The 17,052-nt window shown below is 40.8% G+C and overlaps 1 long non-coding RNA gene and 1 other non-coding gene across 5 annotated transcripts in view; both read left to right on the top strand.

Moving 5' to 3' along the window:
* Positions 1-12,332, top strand: part of LOC138920263 (uncharacterized) — a 54,638-nt gene extending 42,306 nt beyond the window's left edge. For 2 of the 4 annotated variants that reach the window (XR_011431135.1, XR_011431134.1), the window contains exons 4-6: positions 778-904; positions 2,887-2,986; positions 10,711-12,128. This is a non-coding gene — a long non-coding RNA (uncharacterized lncRNA). Of the gene's footprint in view, positions 1-777; positions 905-2,886; positions 2,987-10,710 lie in introns of all 4 variants that reach the window. The other 2 variants (XR_011431133.1, XR_011431132.1) reach the window with 2 other exon arrangements.
* A 1,606-nt stretch (positions 12,333-13,938) lies between these two features.
* On the top strand, positions 13,939-14,011 carry TRNAV-UAC (transfer RNA valine (anticodon UAC)). Its single transcript has one exon. It is a non-coding gene; the product is annotated as a tRNA-Val (tRNA).
* Positions 14,012-17,052: the final 3,041 nt, after the last annotated feature.

Below are 17,052 nucleotides of genomic sequence, written 5' to 3'. Positions count from 1 at the left end.
CAGAATTAGAGCCTCAGCCTCTACGAGAATTTTCGAACAGAGCCGGAGCTTCATGCCAACATATTTTAACCATAGAGGCCTATTTCTTATCTTGCAAATCTTGTGCCAGAAAAGAGCTTGTGGAGTCGTTGTGGCACAAACAGACCGCTAAGGGCACAGAGCAGGATGAGCAGAGGGCGAACGGTGCACATCTCCCAGTGCTGGCCAGGGTGGAAAGGACGCTCTGGTGCTATTCCCCCAGGGGGAAGAGTCCCACACAAAGTGAAATCTCCAGGCATGCCCAATAATGGTGCAAAATTAAATTGGACTCTCCTTCTACCTTAAATCTAATTAATCTTCCTCTGCCATGTACTCACTCCACTAAAATATGGCATTAAAATGCCACCACTTTAGTTTGCGCTTTCTGGTAGCTTTCTATAAGCAGCAGTAATCTGATCCACCAGTTCATGAAATCCTAATATGGAATGACTTAGAAAAGTGAAAGGATTGGACGTCAGCAAATGAGTAACAAGACATCAACCGGGGAGTTTTAGATGCCAACAGTGGAGAAGCGGGCTCTTAGGGATAGAATTATCATTATTATTATTTGATTTGTTGTGCTGAGACCGAGAAATCATCTGTTGTGTTAGTTGTTAGTGGAATCACATGCTCCATGCACACACTTACATATTCTTGGGAATGATTTGTAGAAACAGCATGGCTTAAACCGGTCTATAATTGTCAGCAATTCATATTTAATTCTGAATTTGTTCTGGCTTTTGTTTTTCATCCATTTAGGTGTCAGATCTGCTGTTGTCTTGGGAAAAAATGTTTGCTTCAAAATCGAAATCAATTCCATCACTGATTCCAGTGTATCTTACAGCTTCAGGATAGAAGCACACAGGACTGAGCTAGTTGAACAAGGGTACATTTTATTACTTCTTTAAAATTAAGTTTCTATTAGAATCTTCTCCTCCTCTAGTGAGGAAATCCTAGACAAAACGTCTCTTGTATTTACTTGTTTTGCCCATGCCAGAACTACAAAAGGGAAACCATATTCTGGCAACAGTTGTCCTGAGAAGGAGAAATTGCAAAATACGCTAGCATGTTGAAACATTTAGAAATATACCACAAATATTTATGTATTATGGATTGTTTATATGTATATATACATATATGTGTTTGCATTATAATGACAGCATAAGGGCCAAGATTCCTACGTATTATAAAACCTGGATTTATCACCAACTCTAGTTTTGTCACATTGACTATAGAGAATGGACTAGAAATAATTATCCCCTTTAACTTTAGATTGCGTGATTTTATAATTTGTATATATTCTATCTGATCGACTTAATAAGGTGGAGAATATGAGCAAGTCATATGCAGGCTTTTGTTTTCCTCCCGAAGGCCAGGTATGTGAGGGTGTGTGAAGGGTGAGCTTCGAAAGGATTTTGTAGGTAAATAATTGCAACAAGATGACCATTGATGTCCATGTATGATTTGAAAGGACAGGAAATTATCTTATGCTTCTTTTTATTCCTTATAGAATTTCTTTCATTGCTTTGATTATTAAATATCCATAAAGTGATTGAAGGAAGAAAGGAATGCAAGAATTAAAAAAACCTGTTTATATCAAACAACATGTATAAATCTAAAACAAGGATCAGTCAGAGAGTAAACACTTTAGGCTTTGCAGTTTATGGCGTCTCTGTTGCAACTATTCAACTTTGCCATTTTAGAGCAAAAACAGCTATAGACAATGTGTAAACAAATGAGTGTGGCTGTGTTTCAATAAAACTTTATTCACAAAAAGAGTCTGTAGACTGAATTTAGCCAATAAGTCATCGTTTGCCCATTGCTCATCTAAAGCATCAGGGGGAATCCTTTATTTTCAAAATAACTGATTCACTCAAAGGTATGTTGATGATTTGCAAGACTCCATTAGAGGGTCAGTCCAGAGGAATTTCTACTCACCTAAACCTTTCTACAGATAAGCCATCAATACATAGATGGTGTATAGCACCAGCCAGACTTTTGTGCTTTCTCTCCTCCCTGTCACTAGATTCCTATTGGACTCACTGCATTTTATGTGCTGTCCCCATTTCCAGGCTAAATGAGGGGAAAGGGGTAGATGGCATAAGAGGACATTGAATTCGACTGCTGGCAGCTCACATAGTCTACCCGTTAGTCACTCTGGATTTCAAGCAGGGTGAATGCAGCATTCATTAATGCCCAGAGACGGCCCGGGCAAGGTCCAGACAGTCTGCTGGCAGAAAGAAAGCTAAAAGCAAAGGAAGGCTTGTGTCGATTGTCGTCTGCAGTTGTGAGTCTGAGAAATAGTAGCTATGAATCAGCTTGTCTGAGGCTCAGCTGTCTTTATTTGCAACAGTAAGGAAGATAATATTTTAAAAAGCTTTTAGGAATAAAATGAGTCTTAACCACTAGAGAGAAGAATCACATCGTGTCTGCAGCTACATTGCCTCGGGGTCTAATGATGATTCATTGTAAAATTAGACCAATTAGGCACCCTTCCCCAATTCTGTAGTCTTGAGAGAGTTGGATAAGATGATTGGGTCCCTTTGACTCACGGAATCCTAAAATAAAAGGGATCTCAGAGATCTTCTGGTCATGGGGTTATGGAATGTTAGAAGTATAAGACATCTTACTGGAGATCTGGTCAATCTCTTTATTTACAGAGGAGGAAACTGAGTCCTGATGAGGTAAGTGATTTTCAGTGATTCATAGCTAGTGGGTGGCAAAGGTAGAACTTGAGCCAGCACTCTTGATTCTGGGTTGATTGATTGATTCATTCATTAAGACAATTATTATTCATTCAACCAACGTAGTTTACAAATTGTTTCCCAAAGTGATTTTATCAGAGAATGCTTTCTGATTTTTCACAAGGATCGGAGAAGACCAGCATGCCCCAGACTCACTCAGGAATGGCTGTGATTACCCCACACCTGCAAGCTCTTCCAACTCCACCCACACATCCACTTTACAGGTGAGGAAAACGAGATCCAAAGAGTCTAGGTGGATTGGCTCCTGAGTTTGTCTGCATATCGGAATGATCTAGGTAGGGATCTTTCAAAAATTCCAGAGCCTATGCCACATCCAGACCAATAAATCATAAGCTCTGGGAGCAAGGCATAGGCACCATATTTTTTGAAGTTTCCCAGGTGATTTCAATGTGCAGACAAGTTTTGGGAACCACTGGGCCAGATGACCTCTTCTTATGTCATACCTCATGTAGAAAGACTCATTGCCTATTGTGGGAGAAAAGGTCTTGGGGACATCAGAAGAAATAGAATAACATTTCTCAAAAGGAGGCCTTGCTTCATACACGCACACACAAACATATGCATACACAAACACACACACATACTACAGGGTAGTTATGAAGAACAAATGAACCAATATAGGTGAAAGTGCTCTAGGAAACCAAAGGACTTATGTAATATAGTACTACTTCCTCTTAGGAGACACTCAAATTTCAATTAGCTATGAATATTGTTTTATCTGTCTATTTACTTGGAAGACAATCACAAATTAGAGAATTAGTAAACATTCTAAAGCACTTAAGTTTTGAAAGAAGGTCTAAAATGATTTAATGCTTCTCCTGATATTTCTAATATTGCAGCTCTCTGACGACATCTCAATGAGCATCTATCTGTTGTGGGGCCCTAACTTAGCAGCCCACCTGCTCTGTCTGTCAGAAAGCTTTAATGTCGGTGCTCTTCAAAGATGATGGCAGGAGTTGGGTTCATTCATGCTTTATAAAAAATAATTTACTTGTGCTTGCTTGAAAACGAAAACCCAAAAGCCACTTTTAGAAGAAATTGTGTTTCTACTATATTTTAAAATCTCAAGTTATATTTCAGTGTATCCAGCCAAAAATGATGCAGGATAGGGGCCGGCCTGGAGGCGTAGTGGTTAAGCTCCTGCACTCTGCTTCAGTGGCCCAGGTTGGCCAGTTCAGATCCTGGGCACAGATACGGCACCGCTCATCAAGCCATGCTGTGGCAGCATCCCACATAGAAAGACTGGAATGACTTACAACTAGGATATACAACTATGTGCTGGGGTTTGGGGGAGGAAAAAAAAGAGAAATATTGGCAACAGATGTTTGCTCAGGGCCAGACTTCCTCACACACACATATACACACACTCACAAAAGATGCAGGATATGTCATAACTGAGCTGCCTCCTTTAACTTGACGCCTTTGCATACAAAGCTTGTTACTACGTCCACTCAAATACCATATATAATTCTTTTTCTTGATTTTCAAATCTTCCCCTCCCAGGTAAAGTTGGGCAATAGGTGACTTTGGATAATAAGCTAAAGTGGAAGATTATGGTACTGCATTAAATGTTTCAATTTGAATGAAATTCCAGGTGAATTTTTCAGGTGGAAGTTTCTAGATTGCAGTCTTGGGGCCTTTCAGAATTTGCTCACTTTCTTCGGATCACGACGAGAGCTCTCTGGTCCTTGCCCACCTGACTCATTTCAGCTGCCACTATTTGCCACTCCACTTTAGGCTCTAGCTCATTTACTTGAGGCTCATCCTCTCATCCCATGAGATCTTGGTCCTTCCAGAAGTAAGGCAGAGAAGTGGGACCCCCTTACCCCACAGTTGTTTCTCTAAAACCAATTAACTGTCTTAACACAGTCAAATGCGTTCTTGTTCCCAGTGACTTGAAGCTGTGGTTGCACTGTGAGTACACTATTCTTACTTAAATTGCATTTAATTCGGACGATTTGAAGAGTTTATGGAAGGAGCTAAGTGACTCCCCATTTCCAGCCACCTTTGGTGTATTCTCTCCTATAGAAGTTTGGAACTGAAGGCAAAATAAAGTCTTCTTTCACCTCTTCGTTTTTATACCCATATTCACAGATCTTGCTTTCTGTGGGAAATGTTTTGTGGGATTTAGGAAAGAGCCAAGAAATTCCTGTTCTGAAAACAGAAGGACTCAGTCAACAAGGAAAGAGCTAGAGCCTTCGTAAACAGAAAATCTCAAAGCATCGAAAATCTCTTCTATTGTCGTAGTGACAGACCTAACAAAATAAACAGACCAGGATGTTCCATTGCGGTGGCAGAAATACCACTTGAAAATCCTGGGAAAGTGACCACGGGAAGAGCTCTCCCAAGGACAGTCACTCAAGTTAGGAGAGGATAGGAGGGGAGGGAAGATAGGCTGCCCGTCAGGAGAAAGGAAAAGGGCTGACAACATCTCCGCTCCTATCCAAAAAGGCCCAGCGTTTGCTTCTCTGAGACTTGAGCCAGCATTTACGTTGATAAAACTTCTACATTAACCAAGAGACAGGTCTTTTTTTTATCTTCAGTTTTGTATGTGCCTGACACCCCAAGGTATCCATGTAGCCACTGAGTATTTTCATCCTATGGCCAATAGATGTTGTTCCTAGAAATCATATGTTCTCAGATGCTTCTACTTCTGGAGCACCATTTGTAGGCTCATGTTAACAAAAAATGAACAACCATAATATATTTCTGTGGGTGAGAGTGGAAACAGACAGGAGGGAGGGAGAGATGGAGATGCTCCACACTAAAAGACAGAAATCAACAAAAGAATTTTTAGGTAGCATTTCTGTCAACAGAATGGAGCATGATGGTCTGTTTATTTTAATAGGTCTGTCACTCAGACAACAGAATATATCTTCAACGTTTTGGGAATTTCTTTTTATGAAGGCATAGCTCTTCCTTTATTGGACTAGTCCTTTGGTTTTAAGAGCAACATTTCTTGGCTCTTTTTTCCTAAATCCCACAGACAGAAATTGAGGGACTACTAAGTGCCAAGCATGAAATAGGTGAAGATGAACTCATGAGACTCATCGCTACATATGAACAATTCAAACACCCCTGCTCTTTGTTTTTAAGGACATCCATACTCCTTGTTTTAGTAAACAATGTCAAGGTTTTTAAGAGAGTTGCTTCCTAGCAAACATTTTGAGCCATTTTCTTTGGTGGATGTCAAAAACGTGCCTGAGGGCTTTGGAATATCTCTTTGTAGCATCATTACCAAAATGCTGCCTGAAAATTGATTTGTCGCTCTCTCTGAGACTAGTGGCACTTGTTTTCTGTTGTTTCTGTTATCTGTACATGCCTGCGTGCGTGTGTGTGTATTAGTGTTTTCCTAGCTTATTTATCTAGGAGCTTTATTTTTTTTTTAATCATCTGGGAACATCATCTGTTATTAGAGATTCCAACAAGAGAAATTCATACTGAGGTCAACAACACAGGTATGGTAAGTTCACTTTTTTTGCAGAAGACACATTCCATGCTTTGTTTTCTAATATGTCTGGGCCATAGAACCATTACTGGGTTTTTTATTTAAATTTTTTCCTGTTGGGTCAAGATAGGGCAAGGAACATCCCATGGCATGCATAATCATAACTGAAGCCCATATTTCTGCCCTTGACTCACGTCCAGCTTTTCCTCCACTCACAGTCTCCTTTCTCTCTTTTGCTGCAAGGAAACCTATTGAAGCTACTCTTATAAAATATTATGGCACCTGAGAACTGACAATACGAGGAACTTTGTCCAGGTCCTTTTATTGTAGCCTTGATTGGTTTGGGAATCATCCCTGTGAACCTTCAAAAGAGATATAGCAAAACCACTGGATGAGTCTTTAAGGAGGACAGGATGATCTAACCCACATATATCACCAGCTGCCTTCATCACAGGTCTTCCTGCACGTGTAATTTGCAATATATGTCCCTGCATGATATGGGAAACAGCCATTAAAAGTAATTTGGCTTCTTGCTGGGGTCTATGAATTTAAGTGATATGAATGTGTTCATTCTTTTATGCAACAATTAATGATTGAGAGCCTGGGTATCAGGCCCAGCAGACAAGGAGTGGCTCTGCCTACAAATTAGCAAGACGCCCTCAGCCCAGGAGTCTGGGAAACTGTTCCAGTATTTCTGGAGTCAGAGAGAGCTGAGTTCACCTTCCCCAGATCTGCCATTTAATTAATGTGGAACCATTAGCAATGGACTTAAGTTCTATAGATCTCAATTTTCCCACTGAGAAGGTAAGAAGAATAGTGCTCGCTCACAGGGATAGAATGAAACTTAAATGACATACTATATGTAGAAGGTCTAGAACAAGCCAGGATATCAACAGAAGTTGGTTCCTTTTCTCTTAGCATGGTTGTCTTTTTATCCTGTAATTAATAGGAAGGTCCTCTCTATCCCTCTATTTGACCTTATTTTGGTCAATAACAGACATGAGGAGAGATTCAAGTCTCCTAGAAGCAAGACCCATTGGCCTTCAATTGCCCACAGATATTTCAATGCCTTAAAAGGAGCTCAGTGCTCATGAAAAGGAGAAAGGGATGCTGCTTCAGACCAGAGTGCATTTACTGCTCTCTGCTCCCTGTAATTTAAAGGGTTAATTTGCTTTCATGTTGCTCCCACTGAGAGCCACTGTTATTACGGGATGCAGGTTCCCACAAAAATAAAGAGATGCTTTTCTCAAAGCATAAACTGGCAAGACCATAGTTAATTTCCATGAGAGTCAAAAGAGCAAAACTCTGGGTAAGTCTTTGAAAATCCACTTGGGACACTTTATGTCCAAGAGACGGTGCTTGAAAGACAGGAATCCCATACCTTGAATTCACTTTCCCATGAAAGGCAGCTGAAGTTACTGCAGGAAACAGAAAGCAATTTACCTTTACCCCAACCAACCCTCCCCCACGGTTCCAACCTCCTCTCGCCCACTCCAGTTCACCACCTGAGAAATCCTGGCACTGGGACGTAACTTTCTTTAACTCTTTGCTACTCAAAGTGTGGTCCATGGGCTGGCAGCTTTGGTCTCACCTGGGATCTTGTTAACAGTGCGGAGTCTTGGGCCCCACCCAGACATGCTGAATCAAAATCCACATTTTCACAAGATCCTCAGGGATTCTCATGCACCGTGGAGATGGGGGAAGTGGCCTTTAAGTGGAGTCCACGTGGATGGGCCACGTAAAGCTGTGTTTCTTAGTCTTGGAAAGGCTGATCGAACCTCTGTTTATTGTGGGTCTTTTATGTCTATTTTCCTGTTGTAAAAAAATATTTAGCACAAAGGAACATCATAACACCAAAGCCTTCGTATGGGGAATACAGACTCTGAGAGTTTTAGAATTGTGAATTGTTTACCACTGGTCTTATAGTATATCTAGGCCGCCTGGAAACCTGCATGTACATGCAGTGGCATTTTTGGCTTTATAATGTCATTGTCTAATGGGGATTATATCACTCTTATTTGTGAGTAACACAGGCCAGTTTTGAAAACCATACTTTACTTTTGTTGTCTTGCAACAGTGGTTTTATGTAGGCCTCTGGGTAAAGTAGATGCTGTTTGGCCAACCTAAACTCCAACAAGAAAACCAAAGGGTGAAAAAAATCCAAATAAAATTTAAACACAGTCAGATGTTAGGGATACCCTGGAAAACTCTAAGGTAAGGGTTTTTTAAAATTTGTTTTTTGGTTGTTTTTTAAACTAAGATGAGGATGTGGATTAATAAAATACTGTTGAGCATGTAAAATATGCAGTTAATGGTCTGAGTATAATTATATCATGAAGTATAATTATATCATGAAGTCATGGATTTCTGACTCATTTGTAAACATCATTTATTAGCAAATAATGTTGAGCATTGGCCATATGCAAATTATGCTACAAGGTCTCTTGAGGAATATGAAATAAAGACATTTTGCCTTCATGAGCTTCCTGTGACTAGAGGAAATGAAGGTGTTGATGGCTCATCATTACCTATTACCCAAGAGGGCTATATGAGTAATGCAGGGAAAAAGGAGGGATGCAGAAGGAGGAGAGCTGAATTCTGGTCAGGATCAGTGGACAGAACCCCATCACCAAAGTATCACCAGGGGGAGTAATTAACCAGAGACTCGGCCCACTGTCTACTCTGTCCCTACCTTTCTGAGCCTACGCATGACAAGCCCTGCACGTTCCATCACCCAGGAAAGGGCAAAGAGGGGAGCCTTCTGGCTGGATTAGGGACAGAACCCTTCCACTCATGGGAAATAGGAGAAGAGAGTTGGCGGACATGGGCTGCGACCCCCTGACAGACGCGTCCCTTCACACTGTGCCATAATGTGGCCCGGTATGCTTTGAAGGCCTCACATGGCGGTGGTCTTGACATGTCTTTCAGTGGACACTGATTTTTATCACCAATCCATAACAAACTATTTTGCCGACAGAAGAAAAAGGAGGGAGGGGGCAGGGGAGAAGAGTCGGGTAGCTGATAACAGTCTGCATTTAGAAAGGGCTTAGAAAGATCGGTATAAGCATACTTCAGGGACCTCAGCTGGCTGCCAGCTAGCTGCCTGGGGATTTTCACGTGTGCACAGTGAGGGACCAAAATGATACACTGTGCTCTGAGTTCCTAGCTATTAAGGAAAGCTCTCACAGACACGAAACTAACTTGTAATGCTCAATATTTACATCAATTTGTACACGTATAAACAATTGTCAAAGCTCGTGGAACTGTATACCTTAAATCTGTGCACTTTACCTCATATAGATTAGCTCTCAATAAAAATAAATTAATTAAATGACTTAGCTGGGAAGTGGTAATGAGGGGAAGGAATGGGGGTTATATGAAACATGACGGCCTGTCATCAATAGTTGTTAAAACTGAATGATGGTGAGTACGTGGGGGTCCCTTTAACATTCTTTCTTTAAAACAGAAAGTCAAGGAAGTGGTTATTTTGAAGTTAGAAGACTGGTTTCCCTTTACAGGGCGGGGAGGCGGGAGTACTCAGAGAGGGCACAGGGGAGCTGGCAGCGTCTGTTTCTGGAAGGGGAAGGGGGTCCCTGGGTGTTTGCTTTGTGATAAATCAGCGAGCTGTATATCATTGCTTCCTGTAGGTATGCTACATTTCACAGTAAAAGGTTTTCAAACTGTTGGACCACAAAAGATACAATAAAATACACATATAAAAATACATGCATGTGAATTAATTGAAGGATTATACATCACAAGCATTCCTAGGCACTATTTTGTGCATAAATTGGAGTATACAAGAAAGAGAGGAACATAAATCCCTCTCCCCTCCCCAGCCTACTGCCCCCTGATGGTCTCTAAGAGAACAATAGATGCTCAATCATCACCCAGGAGGAGAGAGAGCTTAATAAAAATATTCTGCATCTTGGGATGTTTCCTAGCCTGGGCCCCTCTAATCACACAGTTTTCATCTCCTTCCTTGGAAATAGGAGCCAATAAGCACTTTCTCACTTAAGTTTAAACAAATCCAGCATGCCCCAGGTCCTTTGCACTTGCTGTGGCCTTTGCCTGAGACTTGGTTCCACTGAAACATGGGTTGCTTACTTCCTCATTTGCTTCAGCACCTGCCTGCAGAAGGGCAGGGATTTGGTCAGTTCTATTCACTGCACCTACAAGAGCGCCTGGTACATAATTGGTTCTCACTAAACGTTTGCTGAATTAATCAAATAACTAAAATGGGAGAGATGGGAATAGAAAATGAAATTAAAAAGTCAGTCTTTGGTATAACAAATTCATTTTTTACCACTGGCCTTGTGGCTAAAGAATCTATTTTATCTCATTCCATACTTTTTACGCTTTAGTTTGTAACTGCTGCAGGTGGAATACATTTGGAATGTTGTGGGATGTGGTGCCCAACCTGGGATCCATCCTTGTTTGTGCCATGGATTTAATCAGAACTCATGTTCTGAATTCCAGACACCACCATGTGAACCAGCCCTTGAAAGGCGACCTCTCACTGTGTTAGAACCATACCTCAAGTCACCCCCAGGTCGAGCTGTGTATTCCACAGGCACTCTCCAGATTTCTATCACTGCAATCATTACACCAGTTAAAGGACATATTTTTAAGCTGATATCCTGCTGTTGTTATGAAGAGAATTGATTCTAATTGCCAGTTTCCTGCATTTTTCTTAAACATTTAGCCTTCGCAAGAAAAAAAACCTCACGATGAAAATTCCACACGTTACTAGGATTACTTCATAAACAGAACATTCTCGACTTTGGAATTCCCCACAGACTCTGAACTAAGCTTACCCATACAGAAAAACCTGAATTCATTTTGAAATGGGAGGAAAGCAGGGCAAAATGTTATCTTTGAGCTGTGACATTTGGCTTCCAGTGGACACACAAAGTGGAGACACATCAAATGTCAAATACGCTGATAATGGACAGGAAGTACCGCTGTCGAAATGGCAAGCTCGACCTTCGCTGGCAGCAAAACCTTGGATGAAACACAACTGCTCCAACCTCAAGTCACCCAGGGAGTGAGCAAAGCTGGGCCTGGAGGTGAGGATGCGGGATCATGATGCTTGAGGATCTCAGGACATCTCACAGACAACCAGACTGAAGTCTGGCCAACGGGGAGGGCCCAGAGTATTTATCCATTGTTGTGAGATGAGCAAGGCAGAAAAATAGTTCCTGCTTCCAAGTCTTCCCTGGCTGCATTATCAGGAAAACAAGACAATATAATACAGAAATAAAATACAGAAACTTCCTCTTTGCCATCATTTTGAATCTGTCCTGGCATAGATTTGCACTGACATCAGCTCCCAGTGGATCCAATATGAAATTTATCTTCATAGAAATGTGACCTCTGGCTGCCAGTGGACTACAAAATATAGCCAACAATGGGGCAAATAAAGATAAAGAAGTTTGTGCAGGACAAATGCTCCATTTCCTATCCACAGCTTTATAATTCCTCTGTCCCAGGAATGAATAGAAAATAAATGGATGCAGGCAGCCATGGAGAATCTCTACTGTGTTATCTCATGCTCCTCACAATGATAACGCAGATAATCTTCTTGCACAGATTGGGAGAGGAGATGACTAGCTGCTATTGCTATGAGTAAATTACATGTGATATACACAAGGTGGGCAGGCAGAAATCCTCATAAAATGTTCTATTCAACTCACTAGGTTTGTGCACTGAAGACATTATTCTGTTTTCACAGTCAGGGTTCAGGAAATGATTGTGTGTGCGCACGTGTGTGTGTGTGTGTGTGTGTGTGTGTGAATGATTTACGATCTTTCAAGCGTCAGACTTACTGTTTTGCTTAGCCATTCTTTTTAAACACCAGTTGGATTTTAATTAAATCACATATGTTTTGGACTCAACACATACGTATATTTTACTTTGAGTATCTTTGGGTTATGGTTTAATAACTTTGGTCTTATTTTGCCCTGGTGGATGTTTTGGCTTTTCCTATTAATGTCTTGCATTTATACAGCTGTTTTCAAAGCAGCTGTGAAATATTTTTAAAATTTCTTCCCAAGGGGAAGAAACTTAGTATAAGCAATATAGAAAAAGAAAAAAAAAAAGACAAACATTCTTCTATGGAGTTCTGTCAATGTATTTCAGATACACCAGGAAATCAGCTAAGCTAAGCAAACAAAGACATTTTATGTGGCAAGAACAAAGTAATAGCCTTTTTACTTCAATAAATCACTGTCAGAATTGTCCTAAAGCAATTTGATTGGAGGAATAGACTTTGGGGAAATCCTCCTTCCCAAAATATCCACCTTATCTGTCTTTTCCAGATAGCTGAAATTCCACTGTTTGAGAAGGCTGCTATAAAGCCAAGGGGGGGCAAACATCTCTGCGAAAGGAGGAGCCACTGAAGTATTTGGTGAGGTGTTTAATCAAATGTGATAACTAACTGGGATGTGTTTTTCTTGTGAAGCCACTGATTTACAAGAGGGAAGGGGTGTCAAGATAGCGGTGGGGGGGCCTGACAGTGAAGGTAGGAAGGTGTTAAAGACGAAAGTCAACATCCTCCTAATATATTGAGAGTTGTATGTTTTCATCCGTGGGTCTGTGCAGTTAAACATCTGCCTGAGATTCTCACAGTGGAAGTTGGGCATAAAAGAATCATGGGATGTGGCATCTTTTCCCAATTACCTAAGATTTCTCTTCACCCCAGTATTTCTGAAGTTGAGCCCTGTTTAGTTACTAGAAGGATGTTCCTGATGGAATTGTTCTGTGCATATGAGCAAGGAGGAGGCAGAAGAAAGTGTGACAATCACTCTTCAAGCTTATCCATTTGTCTGTCATTAAAATAATTTAAGCCCCGATGGAACATTGCTACCCGGGAGCTGGCAAAGAGTTCCCCAGCTCTGTACCTCTAAGAGGAAAGAAAGGGGTATTGCAGTAGTAATTTTTAAGGGTACTTTGGCTTCTTCTATGGGCAACTTCCTCTCTGTTTCCAGTCTCACTCTTCCTTCTCCCATGGCATACATGTTACCATATGGCCAAGGAGAAGGCAGAGCTACCATTGGGCATTGGGGGAGCACCGGACCTTGTCTCAGAGAAGGGCAGCACTGCTGTTATGTGATGGGCAGATCCAGTTTTGAGGATTCAGGAGCTACGGGCTTAGGGTGAGTTGTTTGGCCTCCTTGAGCTCTGGGAATCTATCAGTAAGGGGAGATTTCCATTTACCTCATAATTTCAGCCAGTCACATGTTAGCTTGACAATTTTCCTATCTCTATGAACCACACGTATTCACTTATATACTTTTAACTTCATTTCTTTCACTTCTTTAACTCAAATAAAAACTAAGCTCACCTCATACCCACTTCTTCCTTCAAAGTACTTACTACTGTTTTTGATTATGTTTATTTGTGTGCCTGGCATATTGGACATGATCAAGAAAAATTGCTCAATTTTACTTGTTCAGTGTTGTCAAAGAATAATTATTTTGCTTTGTTTTTCAAAAAGTTAAAACATGACTCACCTACAAATATAGAATGAACATGTGTTAAAGATTTCAAATTCATTATCAGGGGATCAGGATCATGGAAAACTAGTTCCAAAGAGAAATAGAAAGTCAGAGGTTATTACAGGCATTTGACAAAGATGGACTAAGATGTCTAGGTTAGATACAAAAGAAGTTAATATCCCACAGGGCAATCAGACAGTCAGCCTAAGGTTCCATGGTGTAGTGGTTATCACATCTGCTTTACATGCAGGGGATCCTGGGTTCGATTCCCAGTGGAACCACAAGATTACTTATATTTCCATTCAAACAATCACTTTAAGGATTACCTTTTCTACTAGATGGAAGACTCTTGCATCTCTACTGGATGAAAATCAACATTGTCTGTCTTTGTTACTAGGTGGTGAATCTGATGAGAGCAAAGTTCATTGTCCTTTATTTTACTCAAGTTAATTAATCTTACAAAGAAACTCTGTCATATCCATAAATGGAGAACCAGCATTACTTTCCATCAAGCCGAGTAACACCCTGCAGTTAGCACCACAGGGCAGGGATGTGTTCAACAGAAAGATGCAAGCAAAGCACAAAGATTTCCTTAATGTTCGTAAAGCATACAGTTTACTAGCCACAGCTCTGCAGAGGAGGCACAGAGAGCCTCCTCACAGAAGGGCACACTTCCCTGGCCTTCACTTGTGCATCATTGAAAGTGTCTGCTTTCTGGGACACCGGCTAAAGCCGAAGTCCTTTTCCCAGTTGGACCATGCTCTTATTAAGCTTAGGTTTTAGGTTGGTTTGAGTTCTATTCCAGCAGTCAACATAAAACCATTACAGTGAATACTGTTGTCTGCCAAAGGCTCTTGATCTGGCGCTTGTTCTCTCTTTGTTACAGAGAGAGATTAGCAAGTGTTAGGGAGGTGTTGAGGACATCCTAGCACCACACTGAGACTGTCCTCATGACGTTAGCAGAGTGATTGACAAAGAATAAAAAGGGGGTAACCATCTCACTAAGTGATTCTAATTTTTCTCATAGCACATCTGTTCCACATATTGAGAAACACTGGGCTAGCAATAATGGCTAACACCCTCTCATGCTCGAACATTCTTGTTATTATTATAAGAAAGCATTCTAGAGATGAAAGAGACTTTAGTGAGCTTCTAATCCAAGACTTTGGAGAAAAGGTTCTGCTATGTAACATAAGGATGGAGATTAACATTCATGACTTCTAACTACAGTCCACTGGTCCTGCCAATCTAACTATGGCTTCTCCTGGCAAATTTAAGGGTAGGTTTCTTTCTTTACATTGAGTTTGATTTCTGGATTAATGGGTCTAGTCATAGTGAGACTGGTTATGGTAACAGGAGTGGGGGACTTCTGAGAATGCTGGGAGGAATCCCAGTAGGCAGTAGTGAAAGCATTCCAATCTCCATCCCTCACTATCTGTGTAATCTTGGGTAAATTATTTCACCTCTTTGAAGGTCAGTTTCCTCATCTGTAAAATGGGCATGGTATTCGGGCTTCTCTCATTGAGTTACTGTGAAGATTAAATGTGTAAACAAAACGCGCTAAAAGAATGCCTGGCACATCATCAGCGCTGGATACATGTAAGAGGCTGTTGTCATTGGCCTGCCTACCTCTCAGCTGGTCCCATTTCTCCTTTCATTCTCACCCTACAGCTATCCTCGTTGGTTTTAGAAAATAGCATTTATATAGTACACAAGGTCACATTCTTCTCCCCATGTTGGCAGAGGAGCCTACCAGAGAGAAAAGCTCCTGCTTGCTTGAGAACTAAATTCCAAATGAATTGTGGTTTTTTAAAGGAAACAATGAATATTTAAGTAAAGAACCCCAACCAGCGTTTATTTGTGTAGGACAAAGTGATGGCAAATAAGCAAGAATTGAGGAGTGCAGTAAACACGGAGAAACTGGCTGAAGGCAGGGCAAGTGAGTGAAAGAGATATAAAGATGGAAAAAGAGATTTTAACTGAATCAAGAAATAAAGGGAATTTATAAGTTGTCTTTGAATAAACAAAGTTTGAGGATCACTAACGCATGACCGTTGGACACTTTCAGTAGGAAGCACCAAGATTCCCCAAACAAGTGTTATGAATACTCCCAATCCAGTAGTGGCCTTAGATAATCGGGAAATTCGTGATGGAATCTGCTGATTTTTAAGGAAGGAATTCAGCCAGATCTTCTGACCTAAACAGAGGACCTTTCTCCATTTCAAAAATTTCATTAAAAAACATTTATGGTATGATTGCTATGTTCCAAACCCTATGGTAGGAGCTTCCCTCAAGGAGTTTATAATTGAATGAGTGAAAAACAGAACACATGAAAAAGCAGTGGGAATGTTAAATATTTTGACAGAGCTGAACGCCAGGTACTGTGGTCCATTTGTTGCCACACTACGGCCCTGGAGAAAGAGAAGCGGCCCTGTTACAGGGAGAAAAATCCTGACACTCTGTGTGCTGGTCACATGCCACTTTGTTCAGTTCTGGGCATACTATTTTAAGAGGGCCACCCGGGGAGCAAAGACGATGGTTGCAGTAAAGCAAATTGTCACTGGTGGTACTGCTCCAGAGAAAAAAATGAGGAAGAGATTCCTGATATCATCAGGTGGGCAAATCAGCAGAGGATCATGGAGAAATCATGGGGAAGAAATGAATTCTTTCTCTAGTGTTTCTCAAGGTCAACTAAATGGAAATAATGAGGAAGCAGCTTGGAGCACATATTATGAGACTGTAATAAGTCACTTATTTTACTGAGAATGGATTAGGCTATATTTTGAGGTAGTGAGCCCCTGAAGGCATTCCAGTAATGTTTGGATAACCACATGTAATAGCTACTAACCAGGTGATCCCTACATGGGGAACACTTAAAAGTTATTTCTAACTCCAATATTCTGTGACTAGTAGAAAAATTACAATGAAATTAAAATGGAATTGTTTTTATTAAAACAATTTTAAGAGTACAGCTCTTCTGCACAATAAAGCATATGGACGTCATTTTACCATAATCAGCTTAAGAGATTTAGACCCACTTTCTAGCCCAGGTCCTTACCGGGTAGAATGTCATTTCATGTAAGTACATCTTCAGCCCTTCTAAACTTAAATTATATTCCCCTTGTTATTCTTCCTGATAGCATTCCTTTTCCCTTCATAGCAATATCACAATGTGTAGTCATATCTCTGCTACTTACTGAAAGCTCAGAAAAAGCGTGAAACACTCTGAATTGTTCACCTCTGGAGACCTACCACCCAGTGCCAGTGACAATGAGCAGCACATTGAACGAGCTCATATAGTTGTTGAAATGAATTTAAAAAT

The sequence above is a fragment of the Equus caballus genome, chromosome 22 (assembly GCF_041296265.1).
Source record: "Equus caballus isolate H_3958 breed thoroughbred chromosome 22, TB-T2T, whole genome shotgun sequence".
NCBI classification, from domain to species: Eukaryota; Metazoa; Chordata; class Mammalia; order Perissodactyla; family Equidae; genus Equus; species Equus caballus.
The sequence above is the reverse complement of the archived record's forward strand: the minus strand, read 5'-3'. Positions and strand labels throughout refer to the sequence as shown.